This window comes from Haematobia irritans, chromosome 3, assembly GCF_050003625.1.
Source record: "Haematobia irritans isolate KBUSLIRL chromosome 3, ASM5000362v1, whole genome shotgun sequence".
Lineage (NCBI taxonomy): Eukaryota > Metazoa > Arthropoda > Insecta > Diptera > Muscidae > Haematobia > Haematobia irritans.
Genome location: NC_134399.1, coordinates 161,325,913 through 161,333,959, shown reverse-complemented (window position 1 = coordinate 161,333,959; position 8,047 = coordinate 161,325,913).

Below are 8,047 nucleotides of genomic sequence, written 5' to 3'. Positions count from 1 at the left end.
ACTGTTAAAATGAGACTTAGGTACACCACCTGGAGTCGACTCCGGAGTCGGAGTCAAGGCTAATAAGAAATGCTGGAGTCGGAGCCGGAGTCGAGCAAAATTGACTCGACTCCACAGCTCTGGTTTTGGTCCAATCAATCCAGTCAAATTTAGTATAAGTGACTATTTTGTGATTTTGGAAGAAATCGGTTCAGATTTATATAACTCCCATATATATCTTTCGCCCGATATGCACTCATAAGGATCCAGAAGCCAGAGTTTTATCCTGATTTGCTCTAAATTTTTCACAAAAAGTACAACTAATAGTGTAGTAAAATATGCCAAAATTAGTTGAAATAGGTTCAAGTTTAGAGATAGCTCCCATATATATCTTTCGCCCGATTTACACTCATATGACCACAGAAGCTAAAGTTGTAGTCCGATTAACGTGAAATTTTGCAAAGGCTGTATAATTAATATTCCTTCTATGTGTGACAAATTTGATTGAAATCAGTTCAGATTTTATTACAGCTCCCATATATATCTTTCGTCCGATTTAGACTCATATAGCCAAACATGTAGATCTACAAAATGGTGCAGTGTATATCATAGTCAGGTTAGGTTATCATAGGTTATCATAACATAGTCGGCCCGCCTGACTTTAGACTTTAATTAATTTTTATTTTTTTTTTATTATTTTATTTCTTTAACTAATATTAAAATTAATTTTTTAGATCCTTAATAATAAACAAGTATAAACAGTAGTAAGTTCGGCCGGGCCGAATCTTAAATACCCACCACCATGAACCAAATATAATAGTTTCCTTTGAAAACTCTTCGTCGGTGCAGGTATCTTGATAATATATGTAGGATTTAAGGGGTTTGATGACAGATATTGTCCCAAGCAGATCAATTCAACCAGTACACTTCCCGAAGATAAATTTAAAGATTCTATGAATATTAGATCAGATTCTGGATTTATAAGAACCAATTTTGTTTGAATTTTAGAGAAATCATAAACATATCCTGTAAATGATGAAAAAGCCTTGATTTGAAATCTTAAATCCGTAGATTTTTACCGCCATTATTTAAATGATAACGAGGAGTAAAATCTGGAAATTTTACTTTCAATCAATGTCTTACATAATGGACCGGCAGAAATAAATGCGATACAAAATTTTGAGGGTCTGTACGAAACATGGACCTATACATCCCATTTTATGCACACCTATTTGTGGTCCTAAAATACATCTCGATTTCCAATTTTAGGCAAATCGAAAAAAACTACGGTTTCTAGAAGCTCAAGATCCCAAATCGGAGGATCGGATCGATACTCCCCATTTTCGACACACCTATTTGTGGTCTTAAAATACCTCTAGATTTTCAATTTCAAGGTTGTAAATACAGTTTCTAGATGCCCAAGAAATAAAATCGGGAGGTCGGTCTATATGGGGTCTAACCAAAACATGGACCGATACTCACCATTTTCGACACACCAATCTGTGGTCCTAAAATACATCTAGATTTTCAATTTCAGGCAAATTGGATAAAAAATACAGTTTCTGGACGCCCAAGAAGCAAAATCCGGAAATCGGTCCATCGTGTCTTACATAATGGACCGGCAGAAATAAATGCGATACAAAATTTTGAGGGTCTGTATGGGGGCTACAACGAAACATGGACCTATACATCCCATTTTATGCACACCTATTTGTTGTTCTAAAATACATCTCGATTTCCAATTTTAGGCAAATCGAAAAAAACTACGGTTTCTAGAAGCTCAAGATCCCAAATCGGAGGATCGGTTTATACAGGAGTTATATCAAAACTTGAACCGATACTCCCCATTTTCGACACACCTATTTGTGGTCTTAAAATACCTCTAGATTTTCAATTTCAAGCAAATTGGGTTGTAAATACAGTTTCTAGACGCCCAAGAAATAAAATCGGGAGGTCGGTCTATATGGGGTCTATACCAAAACATGGACCGATACTCACCATTTTCGACACACCAATCTGTGGTCCTAAAATACCTCTAGATTTCCAATTTCAGGCAAATTGGATAAAAACTACGAGTTTTAAAAGCCCAAGACCCCAAATCTGGAGGTCGGTTTATATGGGGACTATATCAAAACTTGGACCGTATAGCCCATCTTCGAACTCGACCTGCCTGCAAACGAAATACGAATCTGTGCCAAATTTCAGGATAGAGCCATTATTGAAGGCTGTAGCGTGATTACAACAGACAGACAGACGGAAATGCTTATATCGTCTTAGAATTTCTCCCTGATCAAGAATATATATACTTTATATAGCCGGAAATCGATATTTTCGATGTGTTACAAACGGAATGACAAACTTATTATACCCCCGTCACCATTCTATGGTGGTGGGTATAAAAATGTGAAAAAATAATTATTACCCATTTTTACCCTTCACGGTTTCTAGAGATGTCCGTCTGCTGAAATCATACTAACTTTCGAACGAAACAAGGTACGAAACTTGGCACAACCCAGCAAAAAACTTGGAAGTTGTTCTACAGAACCAACATTAAAAACACATTCAAAAATGTCATACAAAGATTTTCTTTATCTTAACTATACAGGAAGTTCTTTTAATTCAATTTTTTATAATTTGCTTTTTATATGTTTGTAATGGGCAATTTTAACTCTTTTTGTGTCGAATAGTTTGTACAATGGTACAAACTATAATGTTTTGTCGAAAACATTGCTCAATCCATATTAGAAAAATTGCGATTTTTCGAAAATATTTGAGGTAAAACTTTTCAGACTAACGGTAGAATGTATTAAAAATCATAAAAAATTATAAACATTATTTATATGGCAAATTGTCACAAAATTTGTTAATTCACATCCAAAATGCTGAATTCGGAAATTCCAAAATGCTGAATTCGGAAATTCCGATGGAAATTCCGTAAAATGTATCGCTTCTGCGACAATTTTGCACCACTTCCGGCTCCAAGAACGTTTTCACTACATTTTTGGCGGCTCTTTTTTTACTCAGAAGTAGTTTCTATTGATATAGGTCGGATGGAATGGTCTCTTACAAATCTATAGGGTTTAAGATGAATTATGGCCACGGTTGCCACTTGCGCCAAAAATTAATAGCAAATTTGCCAAAATTTTATTTCTATAGAAAATTTTTTAATTCTATAGAAAATTTTGTCAAAATTTAATTCTATAGAAAGTTTTGTCAAAATTTTATTTTTATAGAAAATTTTGTGAAAATTTTATTTCTGTAGAAAATTTTATTTTCATAGAAGATTTTGTCAAAATTTTATTTCCATAGAAGATTTTTTCAAAATTTTATTTCTATAGAAAATTTTGTCATACTTTGTGTTTTAATAGAAAATTTTGTCAAAATTTTATTTCTAAAGAAAATTTTGTCAAAATTATATTTCTATAGAAAATTTTGTGAAAATTTTATTTCTATAGAAAATTTTATTTTAATAGAAAATTTTGTCAAAATTTTATTTCTATAGAAAATTTTGTCAAAAATTTGTTTCTATAGAAAATTTTGTCAACATTTTGTTTCTATAGAAAATTTTGTCAAAATTTTGTTCCTATAGAAAATGTTGTCAAAATTTTATTTCTATAGAAAATTTTATTTCTATAGAAGATTTTGTTAAAATTTTATTTGTATAGAAAATTTTGTGAAAATGTTATTTCTATAGAAAATATTATTTCTGTAGAAAAGTTTCTCTATAGATAATTTTGTCAAAATTTTATTTCTGTAGAACATTTTATCAACATTTTATTTCTATAGAAAATTTTGTCAAAATTTTATTTCTGTAGAACATTTTATCAACATTTTATTTTATAGAAAATTTTATCAAAATTTTATTTCTATAGAAAATTTTGTTTCTATAGAAAATTTTGTCAAAATTTTGTTTCTATAGAAAATGTTGTCAAAATTTTATTTCTATAGAATATTTTATCAAAATTTTATTTTTATAGAAGATTTTGTTAAAATTTTATTTGTATAGAAAATTTTGTGAAAATGTTATTTCTATAGAAAATGTTATTTCTATAGAAAAATTTCTCTATAGAAAATTTTGTCAAAATTTTATTTCTGTAGAACATTTTATCTACATTTTATTTTATAGAAAATTTTATCAAAATTTTATTTCTGTAGAACATTTTATCAACATTTTATTTTATAGAAAATTTTGACAAAATTTTATTTCTATTTACAATTTTGTCAACATTTTATTTCTATACAAAATATTGTCAAAAGTTTTTTTCTATAGAAGATTTTGTAAAAATTTTATTTCTATAGAATATTTTGTCAAAATTTGAGTTTTATAGAAAATTTTGTTAAAATGTTATTTCTATAGTAAATTTTGTTAAAATTTTATTTCTATAGTAAATTTTGTTAAGATTATATTTCTTTAGAAAATTTTGTCAAAATTTTATTTCTATAGAAAATTTTGTCAAAATTTTATTTCTATAGAAGATTCTGTTAAAATTTTATTTGTATAGAAAATTTTGTGAAAATTTTATTTCTATAAAAAATTTTGTCAAAATTTTATTTCTATAGAAAATTTTTTCAAACTTTGTATTTTAATAGAAAATTTTGTCAAAATTTTATTTCTAAAGAAAATTTTGTCAAAATTTTATTTCCATAGAAAATTATGTCTCATTTTTATTTCTCTAGACAATTTTGTCCAAAGTTTATTTCGATAGAAATTTTGACAAAATTTTATTTCTATATAAAATTTTGTCAAAATTATATTTCTATTTACAGTTTTGTCAACATTTTATTTCTATACAAAATATTGTCAAAATTTTTTTTCTATAGAAGATTTTGTCAAAATTTTATTTTTATTTAAAATTTTGTCAAAATGTTATTTCTATAGTAAATTTTGTTAAAATTTTATTTCTTTAGTAAATTTTGTTAAGATTATATTTCTTTAGAAAATTTTGTCAAAATTTTATTTCTATAGAAAATTTTGTCAAAATTCTTTTACTATAGAAAATTTTGTTCAAATTTTATTTTATTTTATTTTAATATTTTAATATTTTATTCACATTTTTTGTGAATACTTTCAACAAATTTTCTTCTCCAATTAGATATATTATCAATGGGTTTCCAAAGGTAATAAACTTTAAAGATATTTAAATAATCTTCAACTGACACCAGTATCTTTAACTAGGTCCCCGTTATGTAGTACCTTAACAAGTTCACGCAACCTTCTTTCAAGTGTCTTTAGAATCCATTGTTTGCCCTTAAGTGTTTAAGTCGTGAGAAATCAGTTTGAGCTCGTTTACAAAAAAAGCCAAAATACTGCATTCATATTTTCCCCTAATTCTAGTCTCTTGCTGATGGAATTTAAGCTTAAACAGACACACAAATGCCATGTACTTTCACTTATACCATGGATTGCTGCATAGGGGAAGATATCCTGAAATGCTGTGGACGGACTATAGCACACGTCCACAAGCAGCTTTAGTATAAGCTTTCACTTGCGTACGCTTGCACTTTCCTTCAATTTACAAATTTAACCAACAAATTTTGGGGTATGTCTCAGTGCAACACAGCATTCGTTTATGGTTTTACCAACCAATCTATGCTTATGTAAAATCTCAGTGGAGGCACAGTGGAGATTGTTGGGATTTTATCGAATTTTGTCCGATTTCGCTGAAATTATATATTGTATTGTATTGGTATACCTTTGATTTGCGTGAAATTGGAAATCTAGAAGTATATTAGGTCCATGTGTTAGTGTAGACCCCATATAAACCGATCTCTCCATTTGACTTTTGAGGCTTCTTTAAAGCTAGAGGAATGACAGAACAATAAAAAATATGTCCAGTTTGGTTTATTTATTATGTTTTAGTATAGCCTCAATATAGACCGGTCTTCCGACGGAATGGACCAGAGTATAATATAGTCGGGACCGCATGACTTTAGACTTTCCTTACTTGCTTTTTAATTTTCTGGCGAAATTCTTGAACTAAAATGAACTAATTTTTCAAATTTTAATGAAATGTGCTCCTACTGGGGATCAATTTGTATGAGGTCTTTATATAATTATGGGTCGATTGGTCCAATTCTTGCAAGGTTATTAGAAGACATACATGGATCCAGCTAAATAATTCGCTATATTTTTTTATTCTTCTTAATTATTTTTCAATTATTTTTCAGCCAAATATTGTGGTAGATTCATATGGGGGCAATACACAAAAAAAGTGTTCCGCTTTTGACCTACATCAATCATCAACTACTTGAGCCATGTTTCAGGTCGATAGCTTGTTTCGTTCGGAGGTTAGCGTGATTTCAACAAAAAAAAGTAGTTGTGCCGAATACAGTGTATATCTATACATAGTCTTGTATAGGCCCCATATAGATCGATCCCCTGATTTGATTTCCTAGGCTTTTGGAAACCAAAATTTTTATCTGATTTTCCTGAAGATTTATATCTAAAGGTATTTTAGATCATCAAATAGGTATTTCCAATATGGTGAATATCGATCAATGTTTTGATATAGCCCCCATATAGATCAATCTTCCGATTTGAATTCTTACGCTTCTAGATACTGCAATTTGTATTCGATTCACCTGAAATTCTAGATCTGGGGTGCTCATTGCACCACATTCGAGGAAAAAATCTATAGAAATCCGATTTAGTATTATATGAAAAGCATTCATTCATCAGCTTTTCTTGCACACTTATACGAGATTCTTCCAAACCTCAAACAATTTTTTTTTATAAATCCAGAATCTGATGTAGTTTCCATATATAGAAATTTTAAAATTGACGTCGGGAAGCACACCAGTTTAATGACCTGCATGGGAGGCAGGGATGATAAATGATGACGAAAAAGTATTAGAAATGTAATAAAAATATATTTTCGAAGCCAAAAGGTGGTAAAATTACATAATATCAAATTTAAAGACTATTGTATTTAAATCTAGATCGATTTGGACATTTTTTTTTTATATTTTCTACAAATGTTCTTATTTTGTCAAAACTTTATTTCTGCGAAAATTTTGTAAAATTTTATTTCTATAGAAAACTTTGTTAAAATTTTATTTCTATAGAAAATTTTGTCAAAATGTTATTTCTATAGAAAATTTTGTCAAAATTTTATTTCTATAGAAAGTTTTGTCTCATTTTTATTTCTATTGAAAATTTTGTCAAAATTTTATTTCCATAGAAGATTTTTTCAAAATTTTATTTCTATAGAAAATATTGTCAAAAGTTTATTTCAATAGAACATTTTTGAAGAAGTACCTCTTCATTTTTATTTCTATAGAAAATTTTGTCAACAATTTATTTCTATAACAAGTATATACAGCACTAAGTTCGGCCGGGCTGAATCTTAAATACCCACCACCATGAACCAAATATTAGGGTTTCCTTTGAAATTTCAGGAGGGCTTGAGGACACTTCCCGAAGATAAATTTAAAGATTTCACCTATGAGGACTATATCAGATTCTGGATTTATAAGAACCATTTTTGTTTGAGTTTTAGAGGAATCATTTACATCTCTTGTAAGTGTGCAAGAAAATTATAAAATAACGTCTTGATTTGAAATCTTAAATCTGTAGAAGTCAAATCTTGAAATTTTACATTGAGTTTCAATCAATTTTCATGATCAGTGCGCCTTCTACACCCTCAAGTAGTGAAGTCGGTTTATATGGAGGCATTACCAAATGGACCGATAAAAACTTAATCCGATACACGTTTTTGTGAGCCTAAAAAACCAGAATATTTACAATTTCAGGCAAATCAGATAAAAACTATGGTTTCTAGAAACCCAAGGAGTTAAATCGGGAGATCGGTCTATATGGGGGCTACCTCGTTATGGTCATAAAATACCTCTAGATTTCAAATTTCAGGCAAATTGGATAAAAACTACGATTTCTATAAGCCCAAGACCCCAAATCGGGAGGTCGGTTCATATGGGGACTATATCAAAACCTGGACCGATGTAGCCCATCTTCGAACTTGACCTGCCTGCAGACAAAAGACGAGTTTGTGCAAAACTTCAGCACGATTGCTTCATTATTGAAGATTGTAGCGTGATTACAACAGACAGA